At 50.4% G+C, this 13,905-nt stretch overlaps 24 non-coding genes across 24 annotated transcripts; all 24 read left to right on the top strand.

Annotated features, from left to right (window-relative positions):
* Positions 1-520: 520 nt before the first annotated feature.
* On the top strand, positions 521-592 carry Trnat-cgu (transfer RNA threonine (anticodon CGU)). Its single transcript has one exon. It is a non-coding gene; the product is annotated as a tRNA-Thr (tRNA).
* Positions 593-925: 333 nt separating this feature from the next.
* Trnan-guu (transfer RNA asparagine (anticodon GUU)) lies at positions 926-999 on the top strand. The gene has a single exon. It is a non-coding gene; the product is annotated as a tRNA-Asn (tRNA).
* A 689-nt stretch (positions 1,000-1,688) lies between these two features.
* Positions 1,689-1,760, top strand: Trnat-cgu (transfer RNA threonine (anticodon CGU)). Its single transcript has one exon. It is a non-coding gene; the product is annotated as a tRNA-Thr (tRNA).
* A 333-nt stretch (positions 1,761-2,093) lies between these two features.
* Trnan-guu (transfer RNA asparagine (anticodon GUU)) lies at positions 2,094-2,167 on the top strand. The gene has a single exon. It is a non-coding gene; the product is annotated as a tRNA-Asn (tRNA).
* A 689-nt stretch (positions 2,168-2,856) lies between these two features.
* Positions 2,857-2,928, top strand: Trnat-cgu (transfer RNA threonine (anticodon CGU)). The gene has a single exon. It is a non-coding gene; the product is annotated as a tRNA-Thr (tRNA).
* Positions 2,929-3,261: 333 nt separating this feature from the next.
* On the top strand, positions 3,262-3,335 carry Trnan-guu (transfer RNA asparagine (anticodon GUU)). The gene has a single exon. It is a non-coding gene; the product is annotated as a tRNA-Asn (tRNA).
* Positions 3,336-4,024: 689 nt separating this feature from the next.
* Trnat-cgu (transfer RNA threonine (anticodon CGU)) lies at positions 4,025-4,096 on the top strand. Its single transcript has one exon. It is a non-coding gene; the product is annotated as a tRNA-Thr (tRNA).
* Positions 4,097-4,429: 333 nt separating this feature from the next.
* On the top strand, positions 4,430-4,503 carry Trnan-guu (transfer RNA asparagine (anticodon GUU)). The gene has a single exon. It is a non-coding gene; the product is annotated as a tRNA-Asn (tRNA).
* A 689-nt stretch (positions 4,504-5,192) lies between these two features.
* Trnat-cgu (transfer RNA threonine (anticodon CGU)) lies at positions 5,193-5,264 on the top strand. Its single transcript has one exon. It is a non-coding gene; the product is annotated as a tRNA-Thr (tRNA).
* Positions 5,265-5,597: 333 nt separating this feature from the next.
* Trnan-guu (transfer RNA asparagine (anticodon GUU)) lies at positions 5,598-5,671 on the top strand. The gene has a single exon. It is a non-coding gene; the product is annotated as a tRNA-Asn (tRNA).
* A 689-nt stretch (positions 5,672-6,360) lies between these two features.
* Positions 6,361-6,432, top strand: Trnat-cgu (transfer RNA threonine (anticodon CGU)). The gene has a single exon. It is a non-coding gene; the product is annotated as a tRNA-Thr (tRNA).
* Positions 6,433-6,765: 333 nt separating this feature from the next.
* On the top strand, positions 6,766-6,839 carry Trnan-guu (transfer RNA asparagine (anticodon GUU)). Its single transcript has one exon. It is a non-coding gene; the product is annotated as a tRNA-Asn (tRNA).
* Positions 6,840-7,528: 689 nt separating this feature from the next.
* Positions 7,529-7,600, top strand: Trnat-cgu (transfer RNA threonine (anticodon CGU)). Its single transcript has one exon. It is a non-coding gene; the product is annotated as a tRNA-Thr (tRNA).
* Positions 7,601-7,933: 333 nt separating this feature from the next.
* Positions 7,934-8,007, top strand: Trnan-guu (transfer RNA asparagine (anticodon GUU)). Its single transcript has one exon. It is a non-coding gene; the product is annotated as a tRNA-Asn (tRNA).
* A 689-nt stretch (positions 8,008-8,696) lies between these two features.
* Trnat-cgu (transfer RNA threonine (anticodon CGU)) lies at positions 8,697-8,768 on the top strand. Its single transcript has one exon. It is a non-coding gene; the product is annotated as a tRNA-Thr (tRNA).
* A 333-nt stretch (positions 8,769-9,101) lies between these two features.
* Trnan-guu (transfer RNA asparagine (anticodon GUU)) lies at positions 9,102-9,175 on the top strand. The gene has a single exon. It is a non-coding gene; the product is annotated as a tRNA-Asn (tRNA).
* A 689-nt stretch (positions 9,176-9,864) lies between these two features.
* Trnat-cgu (transfer RNA threonine (anticodon CGU)) lies at positions 9,865-9,936 on the top strand. The gene has a single exon. It is a non-coding gene; the product is annotated as a tRNA-Thr (tRNA).
* A 333-nt stretch (positions 9,937-10,269) lies between these two features.
* On the top strand, positions 10,270-10,343 carry Trnan-guu (transfer RNA asparagine (anticodon GUU)). The gene has a single exon. It is a non-coding gene; the product is annotated as a tRNA-Asn (tRNA).
* A 689-nt stretch (positions 10,344-11,032) lies between these two features.
* On the top strand, positions 11,033-11,104 carry Trnat-cgu (transfer RNA threonine (anticodon CGU)). The gene has a single exon. It is a non-coding gene; the product is annotated as a tRNA-Thr (tRNA).
* Positions 11,105-11,437: 333 nt separating this feature from the next.
* Positions 11,438-11,511, top strand: Trnan-guu (transfer RNA asparagine (anticodon GUU)). Its single transcript has one exon. It is a non-coding gene; the product is annotated as a tRNA-Asn (tRNA).
* A 689-nt stretch (positions 11,512-12,200) lies between these two features.
* Trnat-cgu (transfer RNA threonine (anticodon CGU)) lies at positions 12,201-12,272 on the top strand. The gene has a single exon. It is a non-coding gene; the product is annotated as a tRNA-Thr (tRNA).
* A 333-nt stretch (positions 12,273-12,605) lies between these two features.
* On the top strand, positions 12,606-12,679 carry Trnan-guu (transfer RNA asparagine (anticodon GUU)). Its single transcript has one exon. It is a non-coding gene; the product is annotated as a tRNA-Asn (tRNA).
* Positions 12,680-13,368: 689 nt separating this feature from the next.
* On the top strand, positions 13,369-13,440 carry Trnat-cgu (transfer RNA threonine (anticodon CGU)). Its single transcript has one exon. It is a non-coding gene; the product is annotated as a tRNA-Thr (tRNA).
* A 333-nt stretch (positions 13,441-13,773) lies between these two features.
* Trnan-guu (transfer RNA asparagine (anticodon GUU)) lies at positions 13,774-13,847 on the top strand. Its single transcript has one exon. It is a non-coding gene; the product is annotated as a tRNA-Asn (tRNA).
* The last annotated feature ends 58 nt before the right edge of the window (positions 13,848-13,905 follow it).

Genomic DNA, 13,905 nt, shown 5'->3' with positions numbered 1-13,905 from the left:
CCTATTTATTCGTCATGTGTGACACTGCAGTAGAGCGACGCCCACTACAAAAGACGTATTCTTTACATTCAATTTCAGCGTATACGTCGCGACTGCCATATGACAGGGCCTGTCTCTCGATGTCGATTTGTATTTGGTGTCTCTTAAGTGTCGGTCTGCAGTGGGCCGCTGTTGGCCGAGAGACGTGCAGTCGCCTTACATGAAGCCCCATGGGCAACGCCAGTGCCACTGTGGGCAACAGCATACTGTAGCCAGAGAGAGGAGCCGAAAGGCGCATTTCGCAGTCGAGCCACGCTATCCCACAAGCTGTGCACTAGGTCAGGATTGTGCAGACCGCAAACTTCTGGTGGCCCGACGCTCGTCGTCGATCGTAAGGGCGAAACAGTCAAGAGATTTGGAAAACGGCAATGTGGACACCCCCAGCAGCAGCTGTGTGCCAAATCCGATATCTGGTCGAGGGCTGCAAGATTCAGTATGATGAAGTGACAATTCGGGGATAGCTCACAAACGCTAAGCTGCCGCCTTCTTAGCTCAGTGGTATAGCACTGGTCTCGTAAACCAGGGGTCGTGAGTTCGAACCTCACAGAAGGCATTCATTTTTTTAACCTTCCTGCAAGGAGCGGAGCTATCTCGACCAGCATCTAACACATGGCAGTACACTGAATGAAAGGGATGTTCTACAACCTATGACAAGTATTCTACTGGCCTCAGAGGTTTTCTGAATGCATAGGCACAACAGTGGTTTGTATGCATTTTGTAGTATAATGTCATGCTTGGCGATGTCATTCGTTTACGAGCCTCGCTACAGTGTGCATGCACGTTATCCATGTGAAGAGGCGCAAGCAGATGCTACCATTCTGCGAGATTCCTGCAGAAGGTATACGAATTGCGTTGATATACAGAGCACAAGTGAGCCAAATTCAAGGCCTCCGTGGCGCAATCGGCTAGCGCGTTCGGCTGTTAACCGAAAGGTTGGTGGTTCGAGCCCACCCGGGGGCGAAATCGTTTTAACCGGCACCGAGGTGAGGACATACGTCAACTTTGTTAGAGATACACAGCTAGCGTGACAATTTGGCTGTGTTTGAGTGATGCCACAGAGCCTTATACACATTCAGCCAAGTGACACTGTAGGTAAAAACATGGCCCTACACAGACGTTCTACTCTTTTCCTATTTATTCGTCATGTGTGACACTGCAGTAGAGCGACGCCCACTACAAAAGACGTATTGTTTACATTCAATTTCAGCGTATACGTCGCGACTGCCATATGACAGGGCCTGTCTCTCGATGTCGATTTGTATTTGGTGTCTCTTAAGTGTCGGTCTGCAGTGGGCCGCTGTTGGCCGAGAGACGTGCAGTCGCCTTACATGAAGCCCCATGGGCAACGCCAGTGCCACTGTGGGCAACAGCATACTGTAGCCAGAGAGAGGAGCCGAAAGGCGCATTTCGCAGTCGAGCCACGCTATCCCACAAGCTGTGCACTAGGTCAGGATTGTGCAGACCGCAAACTTCTGGTGGCCCGACGCTCGTCGTCGATCGTAAGGGCGAAACAGTCAAGAGATTTGGAAAACGGCAATGTGGACACCCCCAGCAGCAGCTGTGTGCCAAATCCGATATCTGGTCGAGGGCTGCAAGATTCAGTATGATGAAGTGACAATTCGGGGATAGCTCACAAACGCTAAGCTGCCGCCTTCTTAGCTCAGTGGTATAGCACTGGTCTCGTAAACCAGGGGTCGTGAGTTCGAACCTCACAGAAGGCATTCATTTTTTTAACCTTCCTGCAAGGAGCGGAGCTATCTCGACCAGCATCTAACACATGGCAGTACACTGAATGAAAGGGATGTTCTACAACCTATGACAAGTATTCTACTGGCCTCAGAGGTTTTCTGAATGCATAGGCACAACAGTGGTTTGTATGCATTTTGTAGTATAATGTCATGCTTGGCGATGTCATTCGTTTACGAGCCTCGCTACAGTGTGCATGCACGTTATCCATGTGAAGAGGCGCAAGCAGATGCTACCATTCTGCGAGATTCCTGCAGAAGGTATACCAATTGCGTTGATATACAGAGCACAAGTGAGCCAAATTCAAGGCCTCCGTGGCGCAATCGGCTAGCGCGTTCGGCTGTTAACCGAAAGGTTGGTGGGTCGAGCCCACCCGGGGGCGAAATCGTTTTAACCGGCACCGAGGTGAGGACATACGTCAACTTTGTTAGAGATACACAGCTAGCGTGACAATTTGGCTGTGTTTGAGTGATGCCACAGAGCCTTATACACATTCAGCCAAGTGACACTGTAGGTAAAAACATGGCCCTACACAGACATTCTACTTTTTTCCTATTTATTCGTCATGTGTGACACTGCAGTAGAGCGACGCCCACTACAAAAGACGTATTGTTTACATTCAATTTCAGCGTATACGTCGCGACTGCCATATGACAGGGCCTGTCTCTCGATGTCGATTTGTATTTGGTGTCTCTTAAGTGTCGGTCTGCAGTGGGCCGCTGTTGGCCGAGAGACGTGCAGTCGCCTTACATGAAGCCCCATGGGCAACGCCAGTGCCACTGTGGGCAACAGCATACTGTAGCCAGAGAGAGGAGCCGAAAGGCGCATTTCGCAGTCGAGCCACGCTATCCCACAAGCTGTGCACTAGGTCAGGATTGTGCAGACCGCAAACTTCTGGTGGCCCGACGCTCGTCGTCGATCGTAAGGGCGAAACAGTCAAGAGATTTGGAAAACGGCAATGTGGACACCCCCAGCAGCAGCTGTGTGCCAAATCCGATATCTGGTCGAGGGCTGCAAGATTCAGTATGATGAAGTGACAATTCGGGGATAGCTCACAAACGCTAAGCTGCCGCCTCCTTAGCTCAGTGGTATAGCACTGGTCTCGTAAACCAGGGGTCGTGAGTTCGAACCTCACAGAAGGCATTCATTTTTTTAACCTTCCTGCAAGGAGCGGAGCTATCTCGACCAGCATCTAACACATGGCAGTACACTGAATGAAAGGGATGTTCTACAACCTATGACAAGTATTCTACTGGCCTCAGAGGTTTTCTGAATGCATAGGCACAACAGTGGTTTGTATGCATTTTGTAGTATAATGTCATGCTTGGCGATGTCATTCGTTTACGAGCCTCGCTACAGTGTGCATGCACGTTATCCATGTGAAGAGGCGCAAGCAGATGCTACCATTCTGCGAGATTCCTGCAGAAGGTATACCAATTGCGTTGATATACAGAGCACAAGTGAGCCAAATTCAAGGCCTCCGTGGCGCAATCGGCTAGCGCGTTCGGCTGTTAACCGAAAGGTTGGTGGTTCGAGCCCACCCGGGGGCGAAATCGTTTTAACCGGCACCGAGGTGAGGACATACGTCAACTTTGTTAGAGATACACAGCTAGCGTGACAATTTGGCTGTGTTTGAGTGATGCCACAGAGCCTTATACACATTCAGCCAAGTGACACTGTAGGTAAAAACATGGCCCTACACAGACGTTCTACTCTTTTCCTATTTATTCGTCATGTGTGACACTGCAGTAGAGCGACGCCCACTACAAAAGACGTATTGTTTACATTCAATTTCAGCGTATACGTCGCGACTGCCATATGACAGGGCCTGTCTCTCGATGTCGATTTGTATTTGGTGTCTCTTAAGTGTCGGTCTGCAGTGGGCCGCTGTTGGCCGAGAGACGTGCAGTCGCCTTACATGAAGCCCCATGGGCAACGCCAGTGCCACTGTGGGCAACAGCATACTGTAGCCAGAGAGAGGAGCCGAAAGGCGCATTTCGCAGTCGAGCCACGCTATCCCACAAGCTGTGCACTAGGTCAGGATTGTGCAGACCGCAAACTTCTGGTGGCCCGACGCTCGTCGTCGATCGTAAGGGCGAAACAGTCAAGAGATTTGGAAAACGGCAATGTGGACACCCCCAGCAGCAGCTGTGTGCCAAATCCGATATCTGGTCGAGGGCTGCAAGATTCAGTATGATGAAGTGACAATTCGGGGATAGCTCACAAACGCTAAGCTGCCGCCTTCTTAGCTCAGTGGTAGAGCACTGGTCTCGTAAACCAGGGGTCGTGAGTTCGAACCTCACAGAAGGCATTCATTTTTTTAACCTTCCTGCAAGGAGCGGAGCTATCTCGACCAGCATCTAGCACATGGCAGTACACTGAATGAAAGGGATGTTCTACAACCTATGACAAGTATTCTACTGGCCTCAGAGGTTTTCTGAATGCATAGGCACAACAGTGGTTTGTATGCATTTTGTAGTATAATGTCATGCTTGGCGATGTCATTCGTTTACGAGCCTCGCTACAGTGTGCATGCACGTTATCCATGTGAAGAGGCGCAAGCAGATGCTACCATTCTGCGAGATTCCTGCAGAAGGTATACCAATTGCGTTGATATACAGAGCACAAGTGAGCCAAATTCAAGGCCTCCGTGGCGCAATCGGCTAGCGCGTTCGGCTGTTAACCGAAAGGTTGGTGGTTCGAGCCCACCCGGGGGCGAAATCGTTTTAACCGGCACCGAGGTGAGGACATACGTCAACTTTGTTAGAGATACACAGCTAGCGTGACAATTTGGCTGTGTTTGAGTGATGCCACAGAGCCTTATACACATTCAGCCAAGTGACACTGTAGGTAAAAACATGGCCCTACACAGACGTTCTACTCTTTTCCTATTTATTCGTCATGTGTGACACTGCAGTAGAGCGACGCCCACTACAAAAGACGTATTCTTTACATTCAATTTCAGCGTATACGTCGCGACTGCCATATGACAGGGCCTGTCTCTCGATGTCGATTTGTATTTGGTGTCTCTTAAGTGTCGGTCTGCAGTGGGCCGCTGTTGGCCGAGAGACGTGCAGTCGCCTTACATGAAGCCCCATGGGCAACGCCAGTGCCACTGTGGGCAACAGCATACTGTAGCCAGAGAGAGGAGCCGAAAGGCGCATTTCGCAGTCGAGCCACGCTATCCCACAAGCTGTGCACTAGGTCAGGATTGTGCAGACCGCAAACTTCTGGTGGCCCGACGCTCGTCGTCGATCGTAAGGGCGAAACAGTCAAGAGATTTGGAAAACGGCAATGTGGACACCCCCAGCAGCAGCTGTGTGCCAAATCCGATATCTGGTCGAGGGCTGCAAGATTCAGTATGATGAAGTGACAATTCGGGGATAGCTCACAAACGCTAAGCTGCCGCCTTCTTAGCTCAGTGGTAGAGCACTGGTCTCGTAAACCAGGGGTCGTGAGTTCGAACCTCACAGAAGGCATTCATTTTTTTAACCTTCCTGCAAGGAGCGGAGCTATCTCGACCAGCATCTAGCACATGGCAGTACACTGAATGAAAGGGATGTTCTACAACCTATGACAAGTATTCTACTGGCCTCAGAGGTTTTCTGAATGCATAGGCACAACAGTGGTTTGTATGCATTTTGTAGTATAATGTCATGCTTGGCGATGTCATTCGTTTACGAGCCTCGCTACAGTGTGCATGCACGTTATCCATGTGAAGAGGCGCAAGCAGATGCTACCATTCTGCGAGATTCCTGCAGAAGGTATACCAATTGCGTTGATATACAGAGCACAAGTGAGCCAAATTCAAGGCCTCCGTGGCGCAATCGGCTAGCGCGTTCGGCTGTTAACCGAAAGGTTGGTGGTTCGAGCCCACCCGGGGGCGAAATCGTTTTAACCGGCACCGAGGTGAGGACATACGTCAACTTTGTTAGAGATACACAGCTAGCGTGACAATTTGGCTGTGTTTGAGTGATGCCACAGAGCCTTATACACATTCAGCCAAGTGACACTGTAGGTAAAAACATGGCCCTACACAGACGTTCTACTCTTTTCCTATTTATTCGTCATGTGTGACACTGCAGTAGAGCGACGCCCACTACAAAAGACGTATTCTTTACATTCAATTTCAGCGTATACGTCGCGACTGCCATATGACAGGGCCTGTCTCTCGATGTCGATTTGTATTTGGTGTCTCTTAAGTGTCGGTCTGCAGTGGGCCGCTGTTGGCCGAGAGACGTGCAGTCGCCTTACATGAAGCCCCATGGGCAACGCCAGTGCCACTGTGGGCAACAGCATACTGTAGCCAGAGAGAGGAGCCGAAAGGCGCATTTCGCAGTCGAGCCACGCTATCCCACAAGCTGTGCACTAGGTCAGGATTGTGCAGACCGCAAACTTCTGGTGGCCCGACGCTCGTCGTCGATCGTAAGGGCGAAACAGTCAAGAGATTTGGAAAACGGCAATGTGGACACCCCCAGCAGCAGCTGTGTGCCAAATCCGATATCTGGTCGAGGGCTGCAAGATTCAGTATGATGAAGTGACAATTCGGGGATAGCTCACAAACGCTAAGCTGCCGCCTTCTTAGCTCAGTGGTAGAGCACTGGTCTCGTAAACCAGGGGTCGTGAGTTCGAACCTCACAGAAGGCATTCATTTTTTTAACCTTCCTGCAAGGAGCGGAGCTATCTCGACCAGCATCTAACACATGGCAGTACACTGAATGAAAGGGATGTTCTACAACCTATGACAAGTATTCTACTGGCCTCAGAGGTTTTCTGAATGCATAGGCACAACAGTGGTTTGTATGCATTTTGTAGTATAATGTCATGCTTGGCGATGTCATTCGTTTACGAGCCTCGCTACAGTGTGCATGCACGTTATCCATGTGAAGAGGCGCAAGCAGATGCTACCATTCTGCGAGATTCCTGCAGAAGGTATACCAATTGCGTTGATATACAGAGCACAAGTGAGCCAAATTCAAGGCCTCCGTGGCGCAATCGGCTAGCGCGTTCGGCTGTTAACCGAAAGGTTGGTGGGTCGAGCCCACCCGGGGGCGAAATCGTTTTAACCGGCACCGAGGTGAGGACATACGTCAACTTTGTTAGAGATACACAGCTAGCGTGACAATTTGGCTGTGTTTGAGTGATGCCACAGAGCCTTATACACATTCAGCCAAGTGACACTGTAGGTAAAAACATGGCCCTACACAGACGTTCTACTCTTTTCCTATTTATTCGTCATGTGTGACACTGCAGTAGAGCGACGCCCACTACAAAAGACGTATTCTTTACATTCAATTTCAGCGTATACGTCGCGACTGCCATATGACAGGGCCTGTCTCTCGATGTCGATTTGTATTTGGTGTCTCTTAAGTGTCGGTCTGCAGTGGGCCGCTGTTGGCCGAGAGACGTGCAGTCGCCTTACATGAAGCCCCATGGGCAACGCCAGTGCCACTGTGGGCAACAGCATACTGTAGCCAGAGAGAGGAGCCGAAAGGCGCATTTCGCAGTCGAGCCACGCTATCCCACAAGCTGTGCACTAGGTCAGGATTGTGCAGACCGCAAACTTCTGGTGGCCCGACGCTCGTCGTCGATCGTAAGGGCGAAACAGTCAAGAGATTTGGAAAACGGCAATGTGGACACCCCCAGCAGCAGCTGTGTGCCAAATCCGATATCTGGTCGAGGGCTGCAAGATTCAGTATGATGAAGTGACAATTCGGGGATAGCTCACAAACGCTAAGCTGCCGCCTTCTTAGCTCAGTGGTAGAGCACTGGTCTCGTAAACCAGGGGTCGTGAGTTCGAACCTCACAGAAGGCATTCATTTTTTTAACCTTCCTGCAAGGAGCGGAGCTATCTCGACCAGCATCTAACACATGGCAGTACACTGAATGAAAGGGATGTTCTACAACCTATGACAAGTATTCTACTGGCCTCAGAGGTTTTCTGAATGCATAGGCACAACAGTGGTTTGTATGCATTTTGTAGTATAATGTCATGCTTGGCGATGTCATTCGTTTACGAGCCTCGCTACAGTGTGCATGCACGTTATCCATGTGAAGAGGCGCAAGCAGATGCTACCATTCTGCGAGATTCCTGCAGAAGGTATACCAATTGCGTTGATATACAGAGCACAAGTGAGCCAAATTCAAGGCCTCCGTGGCGCAATCGGCTAGCGCGTTCGGCTGTTAACCGAAACGTTGGTGGTTCGAGCCCACCCGGGGGCGAAATCGTTTTAACCGGCACCGAGGTGAGGACATACGTCAACTTTGTTAGAGATACACAGCTAGCGTGACAATTTGGCTGTGTTTGAGTGATGCCACAGAGCCTTATACACATTCAGCCAAGTGACACTGTAGGTAAAAACATGGCCCTACACAGACGTTCTACTCTTTTCCTATTTATTCGTCATGTGTGACACTGCAGTAGAGCGACGCCCACTACAAAAGACGTATTGTTTACATTCAATTTCAGCGTATACGTCGCGACTGCCATATGACAGGGCCTGTCTCTCGATGTCGATTTGTATTTGGTGTCTCTTAAGTGTCGGTCTGCAGTGGGCCGCTGTTGGCCGAGAGACGTGCAGTCGCCTTACATGAAGCCCCATGGGCAACGCCAGTGCCACTGTGGGCAACAGCATACTGTAGCCAGAGAGAGGAGCCGAAAGGCGCATTTCGCAGTCGAGCCACGCTATCCCACAAGCTGTGCACTAGGTCAGGATTGTGCAGACCGCAAACTTCTGGTGGCCCGACGCTCGTCGTCGATCGTAAGGGCGAAACAGTCAAGAGATTTGGAAAACGGCAATGTGGACACCCCCAGCAGCAGCTGTGTGCCAAATCCGATATCTGGTCGAGGGCTGCAAGATTCAGTATGATGAAGTGACAATTCGGGGATAGCTCACAAACGCTAAGCTGCCGCCTTCTTAGCTCAGTGGTAGAGCACTGGTCTCGTAAACCAGGGGTCGTGAGTTCGAACCTCACAGAAGGCATTCATTTTTTTAACCTTCCTGCAAGGAGCGGAGCTATCTCGACCAGCATCTAGCACATGGCAGTACACTGAATGAAAGGGATGTTCTACAACCTATGACAAGTATTCTACTGGCCTCAGAGGTTTTCTGAATGCATAGGCACAACAGTGGTTTGTATGCATTTTGTAGTATAATGTCATGCTTGGCGATGTCATTCGTTTACGAGCCTCGCTACAGTGTGCATGCACGTTATCCATGTGAAGAGGCGCAAGCAGATGCTACCATTCTGCGAGATTCCTGCAGAAGGTATACCAATTGCGTTGATATACAGAGCACAAGTGAGCCAAATTCAAGGCCTCCGTGGCGCAATCGGCTAGCGCGTTCGGCTGTTAACCGAAAGGTTGGTGGGTCGAGCCCACCCGGGGGCGAAATCGTTTTAACCGGCACCGAGGTGAGGACATACGTCAACTTTGTTAGAGATACACAGCTAGCGTGACAATTTGGCTGTGTTTGAGTGATGCCACAGAGCCTTATACACATTCAGCCAAGTGACACTGTAGGTAAAAACATGGCCCTACACAGACGTTCTACTCTTTTCCTATTTATTCGTCATGTGTGACACTGCAGTAGAGCGACGCCCACTACAAAAGACGTATTCTTTACATTCAATTTCAGCGTATACGTCGCGACTGCCATATGACAGGGCCTGTCTCTCGATGTCGATTTGTATTTGGTGTCTCTTAAGTGTCGGTCTGCAGTGGGCCGCTGTTGGCCGAGAGACGTGCAGTCGCCTTACATGAAGCCCCATGGGCAACGCCAGTGCCACTGTGGGCAACAGCATACTGTAGCCAGAGAGAGGAGCCGAAAGGCGCATTTCGCAGTCGAGCCACGCTATCCCACAAGCTGTGCACTAGGTCAGGATTGTGCAGACCGCAAACTTCTGGTGGCCCGACGCTCGTCGTCGATCGTAAGGGCGAAACCGTCAAGAGATTTGGAAAACGGCAATGTGGACACCCCCAGCAGCAGCTGTGTGCCAAATCCGATATCTGGTCGAGGGCTGGAAGGTTCATTATGATGAAGTGACAATTCGGGGATAGCTCACAAACGCTGAGCTGCCGCCTTCTTAGCTCAGTGGTAGAGCACTGGTCTCGTAAACCAGGGGTCGTGAGTTCGAACCTCACAGAAGGCATTCATTTTTTTAACCTTCCTGCAAGGAGCGGAGCTATCTCGACCAGCATCTAACACATGGCAGTACACTGAATGAAAGGGATGTTCTACAACCTATGACAAGTATTCTACTGGCCTCAGAGGTTTTCTGAATGCATAGGCACAACAGTGGTTTGTATGCATTTTGTAGTATAATGTCATGCTTGGCGATGTCATTCGTTTACGAGCCTCGCTACAGTGTGCATGCACGTTATCCATGTGAAGAGGCGCAAGCAGATGCTACCATTCTGCGAGATTCCTGCAGAAGGTATACCAATTGCGTTGATATACAGAGCACAAGTGAGCCAAATTCAACGCCTCCGTGGCGCAATCGGCTAGCGCGTTCGGCTGTTAACCGAAAGGTTGGTGGTTCGAGCCCACCCGGGGGCGAAATCGTTTTAACCGGCACCGAGGTGAGGACATACGTCAACTTTGTTAGAGATACACAGCTAGCGTGACAATTTGGCTGTGTTTGAGTGATGCCACAGAGCCTTATACACATTCAGCCAAGTGACACTGTAGGTAAAAACATGGCCCTACACAGACGTTCTACTCTTTTCCTATTTATTCGTCATGTGTGACACTGCAGTAGAGCGACGCCCACTACAAAAGACGTATTCTTTACATTCAATTTCAGCGTATACGTCGCGACTGCCATATGACAGGGCCTGTCTCTCGATGTCGATTTGTATTTGGTGTCTCTTAAGTGTCGGTCTGCAGTGGGCCGCTGTTGGCCGAGAGACGTGCAGTCGCCTTACATGAAGCCCCATGGGCAACGCCAGTGCCACTGTGGGCAACAGCATACTGTAGCCAGAGAGAGGAGCCGAAAGGCGCATTTCGCAGTCGAGCCACGCTATCCCACAAGCTGTGCACTAGGTCAGGATTGTGCAGACCGCAAACTTCTGGTGGCCCGACGCTCGTCGTCGATCGTAAGGGCGAAACAGTCAAGAGATTTGGAAAACGGCAATGTGGACACCCCCAGCAGCAGCTGTGTGCCAAATCCGATATCTGGTCGAGGGCTGCAAGATTCAGTATGATGAAGTGACAATTCGGGGATAGCTCACGAACGCTAAGCTGCCGCCTTCTTAGCTCAGTGGTAGAGCACTGGTCTCGTAAACCAGGGGTCGTGAGTTCGAACCTCACAGAAGGCATTCATTTTTTTAACCTTCCTGCAAGGAGCGGAGCTATCTCGACCAGCATCTAGCACATGGCAGTACACTGAATGAAAGGGATGTTCTACAACCTATGACAAGTATTCTACTGGCCTCAGAGGTTTTCTGAATGCATAGGCACAACAGTGGTTTGTATGCATTTTGTAGTATAATGTCATGCTTGGCGATGTCATTCGTTTACGAGCCTCGCTACAGTGTGCATGCACGTTATCCATGTGAAGAGGCGCAAGCAGATGCTACCATTCTGCGAGATTCCTGCAGAAGGTATACCAATTGCGTTGATATACAGAGCACAAGTGAGCCAAATTCAAGGCCTCCGTGGCGCAATCGGCTAGCGCGTTCGGCTGTTAACTGAAAGGTTGGTGGGTCGAGCCCACCCGGGGGCGAAATCGTTTTAACCGGCACCGAGGTGAGGACATACGTCAACTTTGTTAGAGATACACAGCTAGCGTGACAATTTGGCTGTGTTTGAGTGATGCCACAGAGCCTTATACACATTCAGCCAAGTGACACTGTAGGTAAAAACATGGCCCTACACAGACGTTCTACTCTTTTCCTATTTATTCGTCATGTGTGACACTGCAGTAGAGCGACGCCCACTACAAAAGACGTATTCTTTACATTCAATTTCAGCGTATACGTCGCGACTGCCATATGACAGGGCCTGTCTCTCGATGTCGATTTGTATTTGGTGTCTCTTAAGTGTCGGTCTGCAGTGGGCCGCTGTTGGCCGAGAGACGTGCAGTCGCCTTACATGAAGCCCCATGGGCAACGCCAGTGCCACTGTGGGCAACAGCATACTGTAGCCAGAGAGAGGAGCCGAAAGGCGCATTTCGCAGTCGAGCCACGCTATCCCACAAGCTGTGCACTAGGTCAGGATTGTGCAGACCGCAAACTTCTGGTGGCCCGACGCTCGTCGTCGATCGTAAGGGCGAAACCGTCAAGAGATTTGGAAAACGGCAATGTGGACACCCCCAGCAGCAGCTGTGTGCCAAATCCGATATCTGGTCGAGGGCTGGAAGGTTCATTATGATGAAGTGACAATTCGGGGATAGCTCACAAACGCTGAGCTGCCGCCTTCTTAGCTCAGTGGTAGAGCACTGGTCTCGTAAACCAGGGGTCGTGAGTTCGAACCTCACAGAAGGCATTAATTTTTTTAACCTTCCTGCAAGGAGCGGAGCTATCTCGACCAGCATCTAACACATGGCAGTACACTGAATGAAAGGGATGTTCTACAACCTATGACAAGTATTCTACTGGCCTCAGAGGTTTTCTGAATGCATAGGCACAACAGTGGTTTGTATGCATTTTGTAGTATAATGTCATGCTTGGCGATGTCATTCGTTTACGAGCCTCGCTACAGTGTGCATGCACGTTATCCATGTGAAGAGGCGCAAGCAGATGCTACCATTCTGCGAGATTCCTGCAGAAGGTATACCAATTGCGTTGATATACAGAGCACAAGTGAGCCAAATTCAAGGCCTCCGTGGCGCAATCGGCTAGCGCGTTCGGCTGTTAACCGAAAGGTTGGTGGTTCGAGCCCACCCGGGGGCGAAATCGTTTTAACCGGCACCGAGGTGAGGACATACGTCAACTTTGTTAGAGATACACAGCTAGCGTGACAATTTGGCTGTGTTTGAGTGATGCCACAGAGCCTTATACACATTCAGCCAAGTGACACTGTAGGTAAAAACATGGCCCTACACAGACGTTCTACTCTTTTCCTATTTATTCGTCATGTGTGACACTGCAGTAGAGCGACGCCCACTACAAAAGACGTATTGTTTACATTCAATTTCAGCGTATACGTCGCGACTGCCATATGACAGGGCCTGTCTCTCGATGTCGATTTGTATTTGGTGTCTCTTAAGTGTCGGTCTGCAGTGGGCCGCTGTTGGCCGAGAGACGTGCAGTCGCCTTACATGAAGCCCCATGGGCAACGCCAGTGCCACTGTGGGCAACAGCATACTGTAGCCAGAGAGAGGAGCCGAAAGGCGCATTTCGCAGTCGAGCCACGCTATCCCACAAGCTGTGCACTAGGTCAGGATTGTGCAGACCGCAAACTTCTGGTGGCCCGACGCTCGTCGTCGATCGTAAGGGCGAAACAGTCAAGAGATTTGGAAAACGGCAATGTGGACACCCCCAGCAGCAGCTGTGTGCCAAATCCGATATCTGGTCGAGGGCTGCAAGATTCAGTATGATGAAGTGACAATTCGGGGATAGCTCACAAACGCTAAGCTGCCGCCTTCTTAGCTCAGTGGTAGAGCACTGGTCTCGTAAACCAGGGGTCGTGAGTTCGAACCTCACAGAAGGCATTCATTTTTTTAACCTTCCTGCAAGGAGCGGAGCTATCTCGACCAGCATCTAGCACATGGCAGTACACTGAATGAAAGGGATGTTCTACAACCTATGACAAGTATTCTACTGGCCTCAGAGGTTTTCTGAATGCATAGGCACAACAGTGGTTTGTATGCATTTTGTAGTATAATGTCATGCTTGGCGATGTCATTCGTTTACGAGCCTCGCTACAGTGTGCATGCACGTTATCCATGTGAAGAGGCGCAAGCAGATGCTACCATTCTGCGAGATTCCTGCAGAAGGTATACCAATTGCGTTGATATACAGAGCACAAGTGAGCCAAATTCAAGGCCTCCGTGGCGCAATCGGCTAGCGCGTTCGGCTGTTAACCGAAAGGTTGGTGGGTCGAGCCCACCCGGGGGCGAAATCGTTTTAACCGGCACCGAGGTGAGGACATACGTCAACTTTGTTAGAGATACACA

Source organism: Schistocerca nitens, chromosome 6, assembly GCF_023898315.1.
Source record: "Schistocerca nitens isolate TAMUIC-IGC-003100 chromosome 6, iqSchNite1.1, whole genome shotgun sequence".
Taxonomy (NCBI): Eukaryota; Metazoa; Arthropoda; class Insecta; order Orthoptera; family Acrididae; genus Schistocerca; species Schistocerca nitens.
The sequence above is the reverse complement of the archived record's forward strand: the minus strand, read 5'-3'. Positions and strand labels throughout refer to the sequence as shown.